Source organism: Danio rerio, chromosome 1, assembly GCF_049306965.1.
Source record: "Danio rerio strain Tuebingen ecotype United States chromosome 1, GRCz12tu, whole genome shotgun sequence".
Lineage (NCBI taxonomy): Eukaryota > Metazoa > Chordata > Actinopteri > Cypriniformes > Danionidae > Danio > Danio rerio.
Window position 1 is genome coordinate 28,594,045 of NC_133176.1, and position 23,219 is coordinate 28,617,263.

Below are 23,219 nucleotides of genomic sequence, written 5' to 3' on the forward strand. Positions count from 1 at the left end.
AGAGAGAGAGAGAGAGAGAGAGAGTAAGAGAGAGAAGTTGGCTCTCTCTTCTGAAGTACCTAAAACCAGTGGAGAGCAGTGTGAGACTGGAATGGGAAATCTGGTCAGGTCGGTGAAGGAAGGCCAGATGGCGGATCAACTGTGAAAGACTGAAACTACAAAATGGCAGACGCACCACTACAGCTCAAGAGAAGGAGATCTTTAGGGAGCAGATCAAAAACTCTTAATCTAAGAAGAAAAAACATTAATACTTCAGAGAACTGAAAAGATCCTTTAAAAGCTGATTAGCTCTTGACTGCGCTGCCGTTGAATGAAACTAACTAGAGTCGCTTTCTTGGAGCTCTTAGTCCAAAAGGATCTACCTATTGATGTGTTGAAGTCAACTCATTAACAGCATTGCTGAACTTTCCTCTGACACATGTCCCAAAACCAGACTTAGCATTCACAGCATTCACAGGAACAGTGGTGTCCTCATCATCAAAGACCTCTGCAACTCTGCAAGGATTAGCAAAAGAGCGAAATTAAAGCTTACAAAGGAGAGCCAATCAATACCTGAATATGGAGAACAAAGACATGGTTCCAGCAGTCGTAAAACTGATGGCAAGAAAAGTCTTCTTTCGCTCTTCCTTCTGCTTATATGCAAGGATGCAAACTCATCAGGGTAAAGAAAATCTGACCCCCGCCTCCCCCCTTAAAAGGCATTTGAGTGTATGAATCACCAGAAAGAGATATGTAAAAAATGTAGCTTTTAAATTAGACATATATACTGGGAAATCTCCCCCTTAAATCTATACTTAAAAAACAAACACTCTCCATTGCAGTTTTTTCAGTTTTTTTTTAACCTACCAACTCTTTTTTAAAAATAAAAATTATTAGTTGTTTCCACATGAGATATGGCTTGATAAACATGATGACATGTAAACTGTACCCAGAATAGGAAAGTCTACAAAACAAGGTAAAGCATTTTCATATCTGTCTCCTGAACTCTGGAATAATCTTCCTGATAATGTCAGAGGCTCAGACACACTCTCTCAGTTTAAAACTAGATAAAAATCTTTTTAATAAAGCATATTCACAAAACATAATCGATGCAGCTACGCAAATTATTATTATTATTTTTTTTGCTCTATATTTTTACCTCCTCAATTGACTTCAGGGACAACACAAAATCTTAAGCAATACACCAATATGCTTCAATGAAAATGTATTATACACATAGATATCACCTTTTCAAAAAGACATATATATATTAGGTTTGCCACAATATACGGTGTTGACGGTGATACCGGTTTTAAGACGCAACACCGGTGACATCACTTTTCCACCGTGACACCGTCCACACATTTATTTATTTTTTTTAAGTATTCGTTTTTTTTTTTTTTTTATTAAACATTTATTTTAATTAAATGGAAATTATAATTATGAGTAATTGAATTAAGATGAGAGCATGCTCTATAATTAAATCTGAACATAGCTACAATGAGTCATATTTCATTTATCACGTGAGGAGAAAAGAGGAGTCGAATTTACAGAAAGAGGATGGTGGACGATTTACTGTCAAAACGCAATGCAAAAGCGCCTGTTTGGCAATATTTTGGGTTCAAATCGAATGCAAAAAGAGAACCTGAAAACGTTAATGTGGCAATCTGCAAACTTTGCCTGACAAAGGTGGCAGCATCTAGAGAAAACATAACTAATTTATAAGCACCTTGAACGCACCTTTATGTTTAACTATGGGTGGGTCGCAGATAAATCAATGGCCATAAATACGCAACTCGTACTCTCATTTTAAAAATCATGCGACCATCATCTCACAATGTTTAAAAATAAGTATCTTATTTTTTTTATTAAAACGAGTGATTTGGCAATGCCGCGCCATTGACAAATCCAACTGCAGAGAAACAACATCACATCAACCGCAGTGAGCACTTTTTCCGAAGTTCAGCTGTTCTCTTTTGCACTTGATTGTGTTTAATGTTAAAAAAAAATCCATAATGAATAGGCCGACAAGAGCGCATCCTGTGTGCGCGCGCATCATTTATAACTGAGACCGATCTCTTTAAAAACCAAAAGTTGCTTTGTCTGTCTGCCAATATTTCGGCTTTTAATCTAATGAAAAGTTCATTTAGATGAGCCAATATTAAAAATTGCAATAAAGTAACTGAGACGTGCGGCCACAATTCGAATCTGAGGTCTGATCTTATCTCTCTCTCTCTCTCTCTCTCTCATTCAGACATCGAGAGACCACAAGTCAAGTCGCAAAACTTAGGCTGGTGCAGCTGACAGGTAGAATAGCTGAAGCCTTTGCGAAATCTGTCACAATACAGCACTGAAATTAACAGGCATAAATGTCTTTCAGCCAAAAAAAGTATATTCGTAGGATATCTGTAAAAACGCAATTGGAGCCAATTTTATGTAGGAGTTGTATAGCCTGTTAATTATATTAATTCTAAGAGAGATCAAAGCTGGTATCGAAATAACTAAAAAGCAAGATCATATAGTTATAAATATTCCATAACAATTCTTATCGAAATATTTAGACATTTACATGTTGTTTATTGAGATTGTGGGAACAGTAGGCTCTCTGATCTTTAAAGAAGCTGTAAACTGACACGTGTGCAGTGATGGTTAGCTTCGAGAAGCCGCTTTTTTTAAGGCTGATTTATACTTCTGCGTCAAACACCGGCGTATGCTACGGCGCTGACGCATAGCCCTTCGCCGTGGCCGTCACTGACGTGCACCTCTCAAAAAATGTAACTACACGTCGCAACGACGCGTAGCGCAAGCTCTATGATTGGTCGGCTTGGTAGCGCTGATGAGTCGGGGCAGGACCGAGAGCCGTGCGAATGGCGCGAACCCAATGTAGCGATTGTTTACAAGTGTGGAGTCCCGTGAAGGAGCTCTGGATGGAAAGTTCTGTTTTGTGTTTACCTCATAGTTAAAGTTGCTGCACTTCCGCCGGTTCCTGCCTTAAAATGAGCGAGTTTGAGCCACTTGTACATCCCGGAAGTGTTCAGGAAAAGCAATATTGCAGCGAAGAAACTCGACACAGAGGAACATTTACACCTCACTGCAAACTAGCGTTTCGGAAGTGTTAATGCAGACCAACAGAGACAGCGCGCAGAAGTATAAATGCACAGCCACGCGCGTTGCATGCACTGTGGGTTACGCCTGTCACTTGACGCAGAAGTATAGACCAGGCTTCAGCCTGTAGTCTTTACATATTTTTTTACATATCTTTACATATGTATGACATTTTCCATTTTTTAACATTTGTTTTTTATTTTTTATTTATAGTTTATATATAAAATGAGTGCTAGCTTGTTTAGTTGTGATCATTATGCAAGGATCATATTTCATATTTGGTTTATTCTTCAATAGCCTATAGATTTGTTAATAATGTATTTTAAAACTGGATTGTTGATAAGGACTAAGCTGATAATATATAATATAGGCCTTTATGGGTGTTATTTGTATGGTTCCAACTTCCACAGTTTTTTCAGCCTGTAGCATTGTTTATTTGTTATGTTAATACAAGGTATGTGTTGTTTAATAACAGTGATTTTTTTTTGTAGTTTCCTTTTCATCAATTCAAAGAATTGACGCAGAATTGGCAATTCCCGCAAAACTGAAAGTGAAAGTATAATACGCACACATTTATAAGCTATTTAAAAGCAGAAAAAAAAGAGGAAAAAAAGAAACTCCCACGGTGTTGTCACATGACGATTAACCGGTGGGGAAATTTCCTCATCGTCATAACCCTAATATATATATGTATTACAGGTTAAGTATAGATATTGTCCACCTTATACACAACTTTCTGGGCCCTATTAAACACCTGGCGCAATAAGGCGCAAGACGTGTGGTGCACTTTGTTGCTATTTTCAGCCAAGCGCAACCCTAATTTACACGTTTTTGCACCATATTATTTAAATAGCAAATCCATTTGCACCACTTTGTGGACTCATGGGTGTGCCGGTCTACAAAGAAGGCGCGTTGCTATTTTGAGGAACTAAAATAGACTGTGCCTTGACCAACTAAAAAGCTTGTGCAGAGCACATTAGTTATGGGCCTATGTGGGTCCAAACGCTTACACATTGCTTAAAACACAAAGGATGTACAGCAATACACACATTTTCTTTACATATGAAAACAATTAAAGGATTAAAATTTTACAAAAATTATTATTTTTTTACATAAATATAAAAACTACTGCCTCCATGCCTTCATCTCGGGGTGCTTTTTTCAGTTTATTCATGACAATTTGCATTTGTATAATGTTATTATTATTATTTTTTTATTAATAATAATAATAAGAAGAAGAAGAAGAAGAAGAATATTATGAGTATTGTTTATTATATGCATATTTATATTTGCTTTAATTAAAACAAGTTTAGTTTTGTCCATCTGTCAGGTTTTTAAGAATAGAATGTGTGTTTGGCTAGAACTCAGTTTTTGACAACACTTTATTATTATTGTTCATTTATTTGTTTGCTAAAAACTTGAACTGAATTTAGAAATAGTTTTGAAACAAATATTTGTGCTTAGCAAATGAAATTATATTAAATGTAGCAAATGGATGTCTTCAGTTGAGTGCGTACAACACTGTTTCCTTATCCACAAAAGTAAAGGAGTAAAGTAAAGAGAAAAAGTAAACTAAAGAAAAAGAGGCTGAATGGAGGAGGCTTACTCTTTATTCTCGCTCAGCAGATGGTCTGTTTAACTGTTCTCTTGCTAGTGAAGCATTCAGTTTTTCCACTCTCAAAGTCCGCCTTGTAATTAGTGACGCAACTGACTCTCAAAGGGAATAAGAGAAGTGACTCGGATTGGTTTAATGCATGTTACACTTAAAACACACCCATAACTCATTAAGAAATTAAGCACAACCCTGTCAGACCATATGCTTTGGGTTGGGGGGGGGGAGGGGAGCTTTGGGGTTTCCTGTTCTTAAAATAGCAAAAGTAAATTCGAACATACCCTTAATGCTTGTGCTCCATGCACTTTAGACTTTGCACCTATATTGTTAAAATGATGCCCTCTGATTTTGAATGTGATGTAATAACATGTACCTTCAGTAAAGCTGTTCTGGAACAATAACTACAGTGAATAATGCTATATAAATAAGCTTGAATTGAATTTAATAAGTCCAAACTTTATGAAGATGAAGAGAAGAAAAAATCTCGAATCATTCAAATAACTGCTTCCAGCTAAACAGTCTGTACATGTACAAACGAGACCTCGTCTGCAACAAATGGGTCTACTTCATTTTCCAAAAGAAAAAAAAAACCTTCAATGTAGTGATTTAACGTTTAGATATTTCTGTGTGTCTAGGTTCCTGTCATGCATGAACCCTCAGGATGAATAAACACAATCACATGATAAATATTACCTTTAAACAAATAGAGCTGTCTGCAAACCATGTTCCACTGCTTCAAGATGGCGAGAAGAAAAACACTGGTAAGATTTTATATTTGTATATATCATAACATGTTGTGAGCTAAACTGCCTATAAGCAACATTTTAGGCATTTAAGGGACACTGTGAAAACTAAGATTGTAGGTAAGGGTTTACCCTAAAATAAAAATCAGTCATTCTCATGCTATTCCAAACTCAAGAGACTTTCCGGAAGATGTTCATTAATTCATGATGAGAAATTACTGCCCCTTCATTGATTGTATATTCAACCAAAACCTCAAAAAATATATTTACATAAAGAAATTTTAAAAATTGGTTAATCACCTTCAAAGTAACATCAAAAGTAACAATTAGGAATGTATCGGTTATCTTCTAATGTTGGAAAAAGTAACTTAAAAAAACTTGCAAACATGAATTATTTTAAATTATTATTATTATTTATTTATTTGAATCCTTCACAGACAAAAAAATAAATAAATAAAATAAAATAAAATAATAGTAACAATAACAAAAACAACAATTTGTAAGCTCAGGAATGAGAAGCATTAAAGCTAAGTGAAACATTTCAGGAAAAAATAAATAAAAATCAACCATTCCGTCACCTTAAAAGCACTAGAGGGAATCACGATAGTGGCATCATGCTTTTGGGATGCTTCACTGCAGCAGGGAGCATGAAAATTAACAAAAATACAGACAGCACTAACTACAGAAAAACTCGGGAGTTAATTAAGCTGCAATCAGCAGGAGCACTGGGACAATTAATTTTCCATCAAGGCAAAGACCCAAAACATACGGCAAAAGCAACATTGGATTGGCATTTAACAAAAGGTAAATATCTTCGAGTGCCCTGTGGAGTTCAAACTGACTCTATTTGATGGTGTGATAGTGCGACTATGTTTACACTGCAAGTGTTAGTTCTCAATTCAGTTTTTTTTACATTAATAAACGACACAATTTATAACACATTTTTAGTAAACAGACAGAAAAAAATTTAATAATAATATTAAAAACAACAACAATACTACTACTACTACTACTATAAACAATAATAATAATAACAAAATAAAAAATGTGCCATATATTAGATCCCAGTGGAAATTTCAGATTCCTATAATCATGATCCTGAACTAACCCACATACTAAAAAAATTAAAACAAGATGGCACACAGCATGCTACCATACGGAAGAAAGCACAGAGGGCAGTGAAGTCAGCATTTATCTGTTTATTTATACAGTGATGTGCCACAGAAGCCAGTAAAGAGTATTACAGCAGAAGCGGCCATGCCTGTTCCTAAGGGGTCTACAGTTCTACCCTATCTAAATATACCCAAACCAGCTAATCGAAGTCTTCAGACTCACTTGATTTGCATTTAGGCATTTGACAACCTCTTTTATTAACAGAAAAGGCTTAAATCACATTGAAGGATTTAAGGGAATACATTTTATTATCTCTTGTTTCTTTTTTTTTTTTTTTTTTTTTTTCTGGGGAATGAGTCTGCAATATAACTATTGTTGCCATGAGTTACAATTTGAGGAAAAACATTATTTTTATTCCTATTTGTTAATACAACAGTTCTTTCTAGATTATGAATATGATTGGCTTATAATCACATGCTTTTTATTAGTATCAGCACTGTTCCAGCCTCTTCAGCCATGACTATCTCTTCAACCACAGCGAGTGCTGAGCAGAGAACTAACCTCACTATAGTTTGACAAATACTGTGGATGTAGGACCACATAATGTATTTTTAAGATGTTTTAGGCAAAAATGTGTTATTTGCATTGCAAATATGTGTTCCAATTATGTTGTAAATATGTTGATGATTTCAGATGATTTGCTTGATGTGTGTTAATTGCAGCGTATTGGCATTCATCCTTTCACTGCCTGCCGAGAGCACTCTTCTGATGGCTGCTTATTTAGGAGTCTTATGTATGTCTGTAAAGTGGTTTATTGCAAATAAATTTCACTGCAATGTTAAGTTTTACAGTTCAAAGGATTAGATCAAAAAATGAATAGCCACTCACCACAGCCATTTAGCCATTTGGGTTTTAGTGCTGCCTCTACTCAGCAACCCTAAAACTTTTGCGATTGGTTCATGAACTGTACACTAAATTATCTTCATTCCACTTTAAACTTGATATGAAAATAATGGCAGACTTTGACTGCTCCTTGTCTTTGAGAACTCGTTTTTTTATTTAATCACCAAATCACAGCTTTGCAGAATGAGTGTTTATCATGTGTTTATCAATAGATTGTTATAATATTTGCAAAATTGCAGTTTAGACACACTTGTACCCCAATGTCATGGGGGAGCCATTGGGTTTTCCCATCTACTACTGTTTCCTTGGCGTTCATCACATCATCACAGCTCTTTCCTACAGTAAAGTGAAGCTAACAACATTTTGTTTTTTTGATTTTGAAATTATCTTTGAATATAAAAAACATTACAGTGCATATGGCATTAACTATATCAGAGCCATGCACAGAAAGGGTGAAACACAGTGCCAGAAGCACTTAGTGAACGAATTCAATTCACTGAGAGATAGCAACATGATTTATTGTCTTGTATTTAAAACATTTTCCATTTATTAAGGACCCAAATCATGAAATATGTGAATATATAAATATGCAGTTGCGATCATAATTATTAGCTCCATGTTTATTTTTTCTTCCCTAATTTCTTTTTAACAGAGAGATTTTTTCAACTCATTTTTAAAACATAGTACTTTAAATAACTCATTTCTAATCACTGATTTATTTTATCATTGCTATGATGACAGTAGGGCTGCTCGATTTTGGAAAAAATCATAATCACGATTATTTTGGTCATAATTGTAATCACGATTATTCAAAACGATTATCAGTTGAAGTTAAAATTATTAGTGCTCCTGAGAATTTAGTTTTTTTACATAAATATTTCCCAAATTATGTTAAACAGAGCAAGGAATTTTAACAGTATTTCAACTAATTTTTTTTTTCTTCTGGAGAAAGTCTTATTTGTTTTATTTTAGCTAGAATAAAAGCAGGTTTAAATATTTTGAAACCCATTTTAAGGTCAATATTATTAGCCCCCTTAAGCAATATATTTTTTTTGATTGTCTGCAGAAGAATCTACTTTTTTTTACAATGACTTGCCTAATTACTCTAATTAAGCCTTTGAATTGCACTTTAATCTGAATGCTTGTATTTTGAAAAACATCTAGTAAAATTTTATGTACTGCCATCATAGCAAAGATAAAACAAATCAGTATTTAGACATGATATATCAAAACTATTATGTCCAGAAACAAGTTTAAAAAAAACTTCTTTCCATTAATCAGAAATTGGAGGAAAAGGGTTGCTAATATTCTGGAGGGCTAATAATTCTGACTTCAACTGTATATATATATATATTTATTTATTTATTTATACAGTTATTTTCCACCCTGCAAAGGAAAGAGAAATAAATACAATAGAATAAAAATATAAAACAAACTGTGATTTAAGCATCTTCACCCTAAGAAAAACACTTTAGCTACAAAAATCCTTCAGTCAAGAGCAGTAAGGGATGTTCTCGTCGTTTGATTAATGATAAAACAGGCGGCAGCATTTCGCACTGTCACTTTAATGATTTCTTTTTCACGTGTCTTTTGATTCTCAACTCGTTTGTTTATTATAAAAATGAGGGTTAATATGAATAATCACTAATCACCGTGTTTTGACACCTATTTGACCATTAAAGCATTCATGTTAAGATTACTTTAGATGTCTGCGCTCCTCTGCTCTACTCAGTGTGCGAATGAGACCGAATGCTGACCGCGTGCTTATGCGTGTGCACGTGTTGCACACACACATAAGCAAACGGTCTTTCGAGCTTTTGGTATATGATGCAATAATCGTTTATCTCGATTAATGGTTTTTCATAATCGTTAGAAGCCATAATCGAAATCGAAATCGGATTTTCGATAAATTGCACAGCCCTAAATGACAGTAAATAATATTTGACTAGATATTTTTCAGGACACTTCTACACAGCCTAAAGTGACATTTAAAGGCTTAAATGGGTTAATTAGGTTAACTAGGCAGGTCATGGTAATTAGGCAAGTCATTGTATAATGATGGTTTGTTCTGTAGACTATCGAAAAAATATATAGCTTGAAGGGGCTAATAATTATGACCTTATAATGGGTTTTAAAAAATTCAAAATTGCTTTTATTTTAGCCGAAATTTAAAAAAAATATATAGTATATTCTCCAGAAGAAAAACATTATCAGATATACTGTGAAAATGTCCTTACTCTGTTAAGCATAATTTGGGAAATATTTAAAATAGAAAAAAACTAAATCAAAGGGGGGCTAATAATTCTGACTTTAAAAAATTGGCATAGTTTTATTTTTTAATAAATAGAAACAAAAAAAAAAAAACTTCTATCCTTGAGTATAGAAAGTGGTTTGAATCTGAACAGGAAATACAAACATCTTGTGCTTGTACAGTAAAAAGGTGTGTGTCTGTAATCAGAAAGACTTGTATCAGTAGGCCTATTTGACTCATTCAGTACTCAAATGCTATGCCTGCCTATGCAATACTTTACCCTCATAAGGAGAGGAACCCCCTTAAATGAAAATTGTTAAATCACCCCTGCTCAACCTTTATGAGTTTGTAAGATTTGAGAAACCACAAATATTTTGATGTCTTTGACAATTCAAACATGAGCTGGAAACACAGAGACAATCGGCTTCATATCTCACTAGGTGGAAATGTGGGAACGCCAACTCCTGTCCTTTCCTTCATTTACATTTGAAGAATCCCGTAACCCCCTCTGTTCACTCACCCTCTCTTCATACATATTCACACAAAATGGTCATTTCAAAGGTTCTATATATATATATATATATATATATATATATATATATATATATATATATATATAAGTGAGTTTATCTATCATGTTTGATATCATTAGAAATGTCTCAGTGTGACTGGTACAATGGTCTCATTTACACAGAAACAGACATAATCAAAATAATAGATATATAACTTCAGGTATCTTTTGAACCACTGCTAAGGGTGTGCCTTTACCTAGGGGGCCTTTATTCAAATGACAATTTGTTTCCTATAGGCAGAAACTCTTCAGATTAAACATGTCACTAAATACACCACACCTTAGTTTGACTACTTAAGGGAAAGTTTCAAAATGTTTGCCGTGATTCTGTAACCAGATTAGCCTGTTAGCTTCATGCTCCATACTATGTATATTTTGAAGTCATTTATGCATCTTTTGATCTTTGAGAATTTGATGTCTTGTATTGATTGTTTATGAATTGACAGAATGAACCGGCATAATACACATTTACCTGACTAAAACTTGTTATGTTTTGAATTATTGATACAGAGTTTGTGTTATTATCTCAAGTAGATTACCCTAAGTCCATAACACCACAAGCCTCTGTTCAGGTTAGTAATGGACTAAAACACGATAGACGGAGCAGCGTGGCACGCTATACGATGTTCTTAGAGCTCTGACTAACACATTGGCATTAATTCAAGTATACTTAGACTGTAAAAGGCCTATCTAAGGGGATAGGCCTTCATCTCTAAACTTTTGGTACCAAAATCCGGTGCCATTATAACTTCGGTACCTTTGTAACCGGTATGTACTGAATCAAATCAGCATATGAATTTCAGTGCCTAACTTCGGTGCCACTTGTGCTGCGATAAGATAAGAAGCATCAAGGGGTGCATAAAAGGCACACATATGTACGCGTTGCCACATCATCTCTAAACATTTAATTCTTAACAAATTTGAGCAATACAGACAGGCGATGTCAGGCATTTGTTCTTGTTGCTAAGGGAACGGACGCACGCAACGCATGCAGTGAGCGAGAGCGACTCTCTTCAGATCAACACGCATGATCAGGTTCATCGAATTTGCTTAAACTGAGCGTTCTAAAGCGTATTTTACAAGCAAGGATTCTGACACAGCAATGTGAAGCAGATGCTTTGCAAAGCTTGCGTGTAAGGGAGAAACATGTCAAACTTAATGACACATTTGAGGGCTCAAAGGCAGAGGAATGCACTTTGAAAGCTTGCGACATCATCTGACACTTTCAATGAGTGTGTAGATGGACACCAATGCTTCGATTTTTATATGATTAAGACAATACTCTGATTAAGAGTCTGGACTGCCATGTAAACAGTGATTTTTGATTACCTTAAAAGGACCACAGACACCTGCGTCATGAAATGCGGAGGTTTTTTCTTTCCATTTAACGTGCGGTATCAAACTCCATTAAAAGAGCACTCTTCCACCAGTCCCCGTGTCAACAAGCTTGCCCCCCCCCCCCCCTCTGGCCCCTCCCTACATTTGGATGCGTATTTTTGTGTCAAAACTCCAAGGAGAAGGGAGATCAGCCATCAGTGGCAGAATGCGGAGATATGACTGAGGCCTCTCTCGCCGTGCAGTCGCTCTCTCTGGCACTCACTCCCTCGGGCACTAGCTCCCTCTGCTTTCGCTCGCACTTGCTCTCTGTCAGTGATGGTGGTGCACGCATTAGCCTAGTTCCTTTCATTCGTCAGAGGTTGACGCCCACATTGACACAGGTAATAGCAATTTTAACACTTTTAATATAGGAAGTCCACGGCTATGCAGAGACTATTATTAAACAGAAATCTAGTGTACATAGTTTTACGTTAGGAAATGCAGTATTGAATTTACAAACATTTGGCAAGTACCAAAGAACGTTCGAGGTTACAGAAGTAACCCTTCGTTCCCCGAGGAGGGGAACGGAAGTGCTATAAATGGATTTGATGTTCTAAATCCTCGTATGGGAGGATTCGGTTCAGAAGCCACTTGTCTGAAAGAGTATTGAACGGGCCAATGAAAGCAATGAATTGGCAGCGTAAGCTTGCGCAGGTGTGCTGCATTGCCAATTAACTGAGCATATAAGCACACCTGGCGCCAGCAAACGCCATCCTTTTTAAGCTGAAGAGACTTTTAAACAGCTAAAGGACAGTCATTATGGCGACGGAGTATAGCACTTCCGTTCCCCTCCTCGGGGAACGAAGGGTTACTTCTGTAACCTCGAACGTTCCCCTTCGGTTGGGGAACTCCAGTGCTATAAGTGGATTTGACGTTCTAAATCCACGTATGGGAGCCATTGAAAGCGCCACAATGACTGCACCTTACCAACGTCTCCAATGAGAGGGTAGTCAGGCAAGCATAATGTACCCAAATCATGGAAGGCGCGGTTCTTCAACGTGCCCTTGGCCCTAACTTATCCCACTTCAAAAGTAGCTTTACGGAATAGGTATATTTTTTGGGAGTCGCTAGCGTCTAGACAATTCTAGGAACTACGACAGTACATTAGAAAGCGTGCAATCCCGGTAGGGAGGACGCTGCGGAGACCATCCGCACCCAATAGGGAGACAAAATGGAATTACATATGGACTAACCCTAAGGAGGGGGAGTGCGGATAGGAAGGTGGTTAGCGGATAGGGAAGGCACGGGTCCACCCAGGGGAGGGAGGGGGAGGGGGGACTTTAACCGTGGCGGAAATAAGCATATGGGATCGCCAGAGGGGATCGCACATAGCCGGCACCTATACCCAAAAACGCGGGCTGACCAGCGGGCAGACCTAACGTAGTGGGCCAGCAAGTGACTCCTCCGCTGAGTCAGTGCTGGGGGCCTCGGAGGAATCTGCAGGGCTCACAGAACGGGGAACTTTACTGACAGACAGGAAGGTGCACATCTCTCCATGTTAGGGAAAAAAGGCACCGCAAGCATGCTACAACACCCCACCGAGTTGTTTCCTCAATCACCAAGGGTTACCTAACACCCTTGAGGAAACTGGCTCCACTCGCAGATTGCAAAACCTTGCAAATGTGTTGGGTGTCGCCCAGCCCGCAGCTCTACAAATGTCTGTTAAAGAGGCGCCGCGTGCACGCGCCCAAGAGGATGCAACGCTCCGAGTGGAGTGCGCACGCACTCCCGGGGGACGCGGCTGGCCTCTGCTCAAATAAGCACATGAAATGGCCTCCACAATCCAGTGGGACAATCTTTGTTTGGACACGGCACTTCCCTGCTGCCGTCCGCCATAACAGACAAAGAGCTGCTCAGAAGATCTAAAGTACCGACTACGGTTCACATAAATGCGCAGGGCGCGAACTGGACAGAGTAAGGAAAGGGCCGGGTCTGCCTCCTCCGGGGGCAGCGCTTGCAGGTAGAGGTCTGCATTCCCGCGGCTGTCGGGGAACCGAAGGGGAACATGTAATACACTGATCAAATGTAGTTTTCAGTCACGCTCATGTAGGTCATATTCAAATTGTTTAGTTTTGCCTTTATTCATTTGTGATTTTCGTCTTTAACATGATTTATTTACAACACATTTTTAAACATAATAGTTTAACTAACTCATTTCTAATATCTACTTTTTTATCTTCCCCATGGTGACATAACAGTGTCAGTGCATAACATTTTACTAGTTATATATAACATTTTACCTATTTATAACATTTGAAAACCCCTTGATTATACTATTGTCTTATTCAGATTCAGGCAAATCATTAGATTACTGATAACCATGTAAACAGTCACAAACCCCAACTCTAGAAAAAAGGAGTTTAGTATTTTGAAGACAGCCTTTCCACAGGTTAGTAAGCTAATATAATTTCATAATGCAAATCTTAAACTCATGCTAACCAACAAATGATCAAAGGAAAATATTAATGTAATTCAAATATATAAAATATGAATTGATGTTTACCTTAAACTTTAATTTTATTGTTTGATTAAAATTACTTTTAAAAGATTTTGTCAAATAAAAGATTTTTCTAGAGTCATCCATCATAATTTTGTGGCTCAAAAGTATCGGTTCAGGCACCATTTTGGCACCACTACTGTTTTAAATTTATCAATTTAGCACCGGTATCGAAATAACCCCAAACGATAATCAACCACACCAAATTTTTTTTGAGTAAGTAGGGTTTGCCTTTTTAGAATAGTGGTTAATCGCCTCTGTTTAGTGACCAAGACTGACATGCTTGTGTTTAAGAGATTGTATACTCGACCGGTACAAGACTCAGGATGTTATAGGAATCCGAATGAACGAGAATAATATACAATAACGTATCGAAGAGGATAATTAATTATAATCTAAAGTAATGTTAAAAAAAACAAAATAATCTTATCAATGTTTTATAATTGGAGTCAGATAAAATGAGAATAAATATATATTAATATTCTAAACCACCTCATACTAAAATTGGAGTCAGAGATGAGTTAAACTTAAAGTAAATCAACATTGTGCACTGGAAAGACCGAACAAGCAGTGAACCTTCGTCCACCAGTAGACACCATCATTGGACTAACTGGCTGGACCTTATAAGTTTCCTTATTATTGATAAGACTAAAGAAGTTTGTTTAAAGAAAGCTGAAAAACTATAACCACTGACTTCCATAGTAGGCCAAACAATTACTATGGAAGTCAAGGGTTAGAGGTTTCCAGCTTTCTTCAAAATATCTTCTTTTTTTTTTGGATTAAGTAAAGTATGAGTAAATGATGACAGGATTTTCAGTTTTGGGTGAACTATACCTTTATGATACAGTATACTTAAATAAAACTTGATATACTCATTCTTTTGACTAGTTTATTTAGCATATTTATATTTTGGTTTTTAATATTCAATTAAAATGCTTTGTTTCAAACCACAGCATAGCGATTGGCAGTTTAACGTTACATTGTTATGCCATAAGGTTGTGACATAGCTCAGATAATCATCCGTCCTTCAAGCTACAGCACATGCTTTACTCTGCAGAGATTTTACACTACTACTAAACAAATGAAGATAAATCATGCTCTTAGTGTAGTTGTCTGTTTTTATTTTGGATTACTGTATTAACACTAAAGCAATCTAATATTTGCTTTGGCTTGTATGTGGTCACTGTTAGTGTATATTGTATTCAGCAAATAAATAAAAGCATAAATCTAATCTTTACTAATTTCTAAGAATCGTACTGTCAGCAATATCGTCTGTTTTTTTGTCATTAAGACATTACAATACATGATCTAATAAAATAATGGAAATACGTTAGAGGTGTTTTTTTTAATAATTGAATCAACAGAAGGACAAAAAGAAAAGAACATTTTAAAGTGATATTTTACAACATTTCTGTATTTTATATCATATTTTATAATTTATACAACAGTTCTGTCTGATTCTTGAATCTGATTGGCTAATAGCCTTGCAATATTCTGCAAATAACAGCTCTAGTCAGGCCTCTTCATCCTTGTGTATTAATACACCCACATACAGCAACAAGCAGAGGTGTTTGACAAATATTGTTGCTGTTGGACAACATAATGTACTTTAGGGCCTTTTTTGTCAAGAATGTAGTTGTTTTGATTGTAACTATGCTATGTTTATTTATAAGGATAGTACATTTTTAAATATTTATAATTTCTAAGAGACATTGCATCAACGGTCATTAGCCTGTCACAGACCAAAGTCGGTTGACGCTGTCCGTACACAAGATGGCAACAAAGAGTGTTTAGCATGTGTTTAGCGTTTTTCCTTATCACAAACACAACTGTAATCTGGTAGTGATTGTGTTGCTTTGCGTTTTTTTGGGATTAATTATTGTGATGTTCCGATTGCAACAGAAAAATACTGGAAAATCTCTGTAGACTGATGGAATTTCATGCCATACAGCCTTATAATCTTAAAATGTTAGCAAAATCACCCGTTTTGTCATCAATTTAGATATTACGTTACAGAATCATTCAATTATACCTCTAAAGTGGCATCGACTTCTGCTTTTCTGACCTCAGCTGCAGATGGGAATGATTGGCAGAAGAAAGTAGTTTCTCAAACTAAAGGATTTTGAGACTTCATGTTTGATTTTCTTTTTTTATATATATATGATAAGGCTGTCGGACTGCTGAATAAACGCAATATCACACTCGTAGCAGTACGATGAGGCTGTATATCATCACTGGTGGAACACTAATGCACTCAGTCTGCAGCCTTTTGCCAACGCAAGCCTCCCACCAGTACCGATATACAGCCACATAGCTCTGCTACTCGTGTGACATTGCTCATTTATATTTTTACTATATTTTTGGTTAAAAGGAATTGGTAAGCATATGTGCATATCCAACTTGCTGCTTTTTTTCTTTTTAGGAGACCCCTTTATTAGTAATTCTGTGTTTCTGTATAAAAAAATAAAAAATAAAAATAAAAAAAAAGACTAGCAATATTACTGATAAACTACTACTAATAAAATAAAACACTACATTATGACAGAATCCTGGATTGATGAATATTAATCCCACTATTCAAACTCATTTGCTGGAATCAAAAGGTGGACGATGATAGGTGAGCATTAGCGAGTGGGGTTTGCCACTTCCACGTTAGTGCGTGGTTTTAAAGGCTTTTGTTTGAAATGAAAGGCATAATGGATCATTTCATATGAATTCTGTCATTTTGACATGAGAAAAAAAGTAATGTTCTCCTGCTCTCTCATTTCTATCATCATGTTATTAGCTAAGCGATGGTGAGTAAAAGCACACACTATAGTTTACATCAACGTGCATTTATTGACATCACTAGGAATAACGTGCATAGATGGAAAAAGGAAAGGGTTTTCTGCAGAACAACTCACTGTATTAGTCAAATTTAGCACTCTACATTATGCACAAAATGTATTAAGTATTTGTATAAAAAATATATACAGTTGAAAGTCACAATTACTAGCCCCCCTAAATTATCAGCCCCTCTGTTTATTTTTTCCCCAATTTCTGTTTAACAGAGAGAAGATTTTTTTTCAACACATTTCTAAACATAATGGGCCCTATTATACACCTGGCGCAATGTGGCGCAAGGCGCAACGCAATAGTTCTTTGCTAGTTTCAGCTTGGCGCAAGAGTCGTTTTGACGTGTTGCGCCACACTGTTTAAATAGCAAAAGCATCTGCATTGATATGTGCGCCCATAGGTGTTTTGGACTAAAGGAAGGCGTTCTGAGGCGCATTGCTGGTGCGTTGCTATTTTGAGAAACTATAATAGACTTTTCAATAGACCAAAACAACCCCGGTCTAAAGTCCAGCACAGAGTTCCGCCTCGCTTACACACTGCTTAATACATACAAGATGTAGAGCAATATGCAAATATCTTTATATACAAAAAAAAATTAAATATTAATGATATATATAGGATAAAATAAGAATATTTATAGAATATAAATACAAAGGATTAAAATATTACAAAACATATTATTTTCTAGCCTTCATAAATATGAAAAACCACTGCTTTTATGTCTTCTTCTTCTCAGGAGGCTTTTTCAGTTCATTCATAACAATTTGCTTTTGTATAATGTTATTATTATTAGCAGTATTATTTATTATATCCATATTTATATTTATTTTATTAAAAACAAGCTTAGATTTGCACACCTGCAGGTTTTAGACCAGGGGTCTCAAACTCGCGGCCCGCGGGCCATTTGCGGCCCTCAGTGCAATATTTTGTGGCCCGCGCCGACCGCTGTACACTGACAGAATTAGCGGAGCGGGGAGAGAGAGCGCTCCCCGCTCCGCTGATTCTATCCGTACACAGCGGTCACTGGCATTCCCCGCCCGCCGTGTAAACAAAGGGGCGGGGATGCCGGTGACGTCACCACGCACCCCGCCCCTTTGTTAGACGCTGTGACGGGCGGGAAGTGTTACCATACGTTCACACCGAAAGCGGCGAGAGCGTCAAAGTAGCCGGAAGTCATTCAAGTCATTTTCGGCGTGAGCATCGAGGAGAGTTGAAATGAAGTCAACTTTATGGTAATGAGCTATGAAGCGGTTCGGCGGCAAGCAATCAGAATGAAGACGTCCATCGCTTGATAGCAGTTCAGAGAATACAGACCTGTAAACTTTGGTTCCGACCACAGTTGTTCCCAAGGGTTTGATTATTGCGGTCGCCGGATTTCCAATTATTAAAATTTTTTTCCTACAGGAACATACATTAAATAAGTTACTGGCGAGTTACTGCTGTTCACTAATGTTATATAAATTTATCTTAAAAAAGCGTGAATCTCACGCGATGTGACAGTACAAAACAGTACTGCTGCTTCAGGATATTTCAGACATAAGGACACATATTGGATAAATAGAGCAAAGCCACACCACACGCAACTTGATCTTCCATTGTTGTATGAATTTGATAAGAAGTGCGCAACATTTTCACGCTAGAAACATGTTTTATGCAGGAATGTAACTGATATGCTGCAACAGCTCCTTGAAGGCAGAGAGTTGAAGGCAGAGAGTGTTGTCGCCAGGGCGGCCATAGCGACCTTGGACGCTTTCGCCGCTTTCGGTGTGAACGTACGGTTAGGAGGGAACTCGCGCCGGCCAGAACCAAGGTAAGCTGTTACCGCCCCTGCCTGCCACTTAGCTACCTATCTGCAGCCTGCATCTTTTATATTATAGGTAGATACAGACTGGTACAGACTGATGTGACTGGAGTGGGGTGGGGGTGTTTTATTTATACATATACGCCTTTTTTTAGGTGAGGGCAGGCACGTGCACACATAGGGCTCAACCTGTGCAGTGCACATGCCCATCCACTCTGCAGATCTGCACCAATCACCCCCCCCCCCCCCCCCCCCCCCCCCCCACCAAGTTCCATACTAAGGGTCTCAACTGCTTCCGCTCTAAAGCCAAATGTGGTTCAGATTTGTGAAAAGAAGCGCTGTCAAGTCTCTGGCAGCAAGGAGTAGGCAAAAGATGCCATGTTCAGAAGAACTGTTCATAATCTTCACTCAATGTTCTATTAATGTTCAGGACACTTCATGTTCAGAAGAAATAATTAAAACTGTTAATAATGACATTTGAGGACTTTTTTTTTGTGAAATCCCTTATGAGGCCCAGCCTCACCCAGACTTTTCCTCCTGCGGCCCCCAGGTAAATTGAGTTTGAGACCCCTGTTTTAGACCATAAGCACAGCATGTGTTTTCGGATATAACTCAGGTTTTTGAACACACTTCGTTATTATTGTTCATTTAGAACTGAATTTAAAAATAGTTTTGAAACAAATATTTGCGCTTAACAAACGAAATTAATTATTTATAGGCTAATTGATGTCTGTGCGTAAAGGTTTGCCTATCCACGAGAGCGAAAGTGAAAGTAGATCATTTATCTCTCATTCTCGCGCGGTAGATGCTCTGTTTAATTATTTTCTTGCAAGTGAAATGCTTAGATTTTCTACTTACACTTACTTTACGTCATGTCAATAGCAAATGCGCTATGGCGCGACACAACTGACTCTTAAAGGGAATGGGAGTTGAGACTCTAATTGGTTTATTCTTAAAACATACCTATAACACATTAAGAAAATAAACTCAACCCTTTTAGAACATGCGCCACTGCGCAAAGAGGATTTTTCCGTCCTTATATTAGCAAAAATGCATTCTGACACACCCTGAAAGTGTTTGCGCCCTGCATTTTGTGCTTTGGCAATGGCCTGTCAAAATAGAGCCCAATAGTTTTCATAGCTCATTTCTAATAACTGGATTATTTTATCTTTGCCATAATGACAGTAAATAATATTTTACCAGATATTTTTCATGACACTTCTATACAGCTTAAAGTGACAATTACAGGTTTATTCTGTAGACTATCGAAACAAAATATAGCTTAAAAAGGGTAATAATTTGGACATGAAAATGGTGTAAAATAGTCAAAATAAAACAAATAAGACTCCATGCTCTGTTAAACATTGTTTTATTAAAAAAAAATTTTAAAAATTAAAAATTCAAAGGGAGGCTAACAATTCTGACTTCAACTGTATTTGCACTTCTGCTTCCATCATACTTTTTGGGAGGATGACTCAACATGAAAAGTCCCCAAACTGAATAGTTGCAGTGACTATAATCAATTATATTTAATCAATAAGCAATTCTAATCAAAGTCTTTCAAACCACTTTAACTTTCAGGAAAAACCTTTCTAAAACCTTTTAATTTCTCATCAAAAATGCCCCACTCTTTCTTCACAATCATCTATGTATATCAACTATATTGCATTTCACAGATCCGCTGGTGTGAAAAAGTGCTTGCCCCTTACTGATTATTTTTTAGTTTGTCAAACTTTCAAAGTTTCACATCATCCAACAAAACATCAAACAACTCTAAATATTAGTCAAAGATAACACTTACTAAACTCACTAATTTGACTTAAACAGGTTTATCACTTGTTCACAATCAAGAAATCACTTAAACAGGACCTGCCAGACAAAGTGAAGTAGACCAAAAGATCCTCAAAAGCTACACATCATGGAGATCCTAAAACAAATGAGAAAGAAAATAATTGAGATCTACCAGTCTGGAAAAGCGTATAAAACCATTTCTAAAGCGAAGAGTGATTATCGACAAATGACAAAAACATTAAACAGTAGAGAACCTTTCCAGCAGTGGCCGGTCAACCAACCAGTACTGCTAGACCACAACAACTCATCCGAGAGGTCAAAAAGACCCCCAAAGAAAAATCCAAAGAACTGCCAGCCTAGCTTGCCTAAGTAGGGTGAGTGTTCATGACCCCACCATAAGAAAGAGATTTGGTAAAATTGCTTTACAGGGAAATGTATCGAGTTCCAAAACAAAAACCACTGCTAAGCAAAAACAACATAAATGCGTGTGTCAATTTTTCCAGAAAACATTTGATGATCCCTAAGACTTTTGGGAAAATACTCTGTGGTCTGACAAGACAAAACTTTTTGTAAGGTGTGTCACAGTAAAAGAGTAAAATGTGGTGATGGGGCTGTTTGACCTTGAAGTCTTCCTGTGATAAATGGAACAATGAATTGTGCTGATACTAAAATATCATGAATGAGAATGTCCAGTCATCTATTAGTGACTTCAAGCTGGGCTTGGATTCAGCGCATGGATTCAAAGCACACCAGCAAGTCCACTTCTAAATGGCTGAAGTAGGGCTGGGCAATATATGTTTTCTATGGCTCTGTTTACTTTGTTATTTGCAGCACAGTAGAGCTGAGTATAGTGTTAAGCAGGAAAAAAAAACCTGTACTGTATTTATTTATAAAAGATTTTGTTTCTAATTTGAAATGTTGTGCAACAGTTTTAAGCAGGAGAAAAACCTGTACTGTAATTTATCTATCAAAGATTTTGTGCAGCTATTTTTTTGTGCAGCTGTTTATTTGTAAACAGAGAGAGAAACCCCTGTGTTTGAATTATATTTTGCTAAAAAAATGTTTAACAACGCTTTAATAAAGGCTTTAACTATCAATTAACCATTTATTGTGAAATACCGGATATATATCTTATACAGTTATTCCTCCTAAAAATACCTGGATATGATATTTTGCCCATACCATACCCATAAGACTTTGGAATGGCCTAGTCAAAGAACTTACCTGAATCCAATTGAGGTGCTGTTGCATGACCTTAAAAGGACAGTTCATGCACAAAAACCCTCCAATGTGGGTGAATTACAACAATTCAGCAAGTATGAGAGGGTTAAAATTATTACATAGGACTATAACAGACACATCGCAAGTTATCAAAAATGCTTGATTGCAGTTTTTGCAGCTAAGAGTAGTCTCACCAGTTATTAGGTTTAGGGGCAAACACTTTTTCACACAGGGCTATGTAGTTTTGTATTTTGTTTTCCCTTAATAATAAAAATCTTTATTTTAATACTGAATTATGTGTTAACCTGTGTTATCTTTAATTAATATTTAAATAATTTTGATTATCTGAATCATTAAAGGATGACAAAAATAAATAAATCAGTAAGGGGCAAACCTTTTTCCACACCACTGTATGTTTTTAGATGAACTACATACAAAATCTATATTAACTTACATTATTATACTATTGTCCAGCTACAGCGCTTTCCTTGATGCTGTTGAAGCACATCCAAAAATCATAAAACCTCAGTAATACAGGTTGCATGAACAAAAATCAATTAACAACTTTTCAGAGTTGATATTGAATTTACGCCTTTTTAAAAGACGATTAATAGAAAACATTTTTTTTCTTCCACATTACTTTTTTTTTTTTTTTTTTTGCCTCACAAAGCAATTTAAACATGTAGTAGAAGGGAAAATATTATTGACACTCAGGGTATATACAGAAATCATAGAGTGAAATTTAATACCTTTTCAGATCCTATTTTAAGACTCTTTCCATATATTTTAAGACCTTATAACCACTTTTCAATTAGAAACATTGTCGAGATTTTAACTCACAGTACATTTACTAAATATTAATGTAAGAAACAAATTCAAAACTAAAACATTATTCATATACTGAATAACAATCTATTAAATCTAGCTAATTCAGCAGGTTGGTGCCTATGGAACTGCAGAAATAATGCTGTTGCCTTGATTACTGCAGTAAACAAAGCAGCATAATGTCAAATCTAGCAGGGTTTCATTGATTTCATAAACAACATAGCATCCTGATATTCAAAAATTTAATTCAGGCAAACTTAAGCATACAACCATAAATTGCATGATATAAAACTTAATAACTTGGAAAATAGCATTTAAGACTTTTTAAGGGCCCTAAATTTCTTTACATTGATTTATCAACTTTTAAAACTTTTTAAGACTCCGTGGACCCCCTGACACTATAATAGAGATGATGCCTAAAATTTCGTCTGTACATTGCCGTCCTTGTAATCAACAACGTATCTACACAAAACAGAAGTGTCGTTACATTTCTTGTAAAATACATTTCTCAGTCCTGTCAAAAGTAACATAGAATAGGTAAGCAGTTTATTGTTGGGATTGGGCATGGACTGGGTCCATGCAGCAGTTCAAACAA

At 36.4% G+C, this 23,219-nt stretch overlaps 1 protein-coding gene across 11 annotated transcripts in view; it reads right to left on the minus strand.

Moving 5' to 3' along the window:
* Nucleotides 1-23,219, minus strand: part of cntln (centlein, centrosomal protein) — a 188,491-nt gene that overhangs the window by 129,165 nt on the left and 36,107 nt on the right. The gene's annotated exons all lie outside the window — the stretch shown is intronic.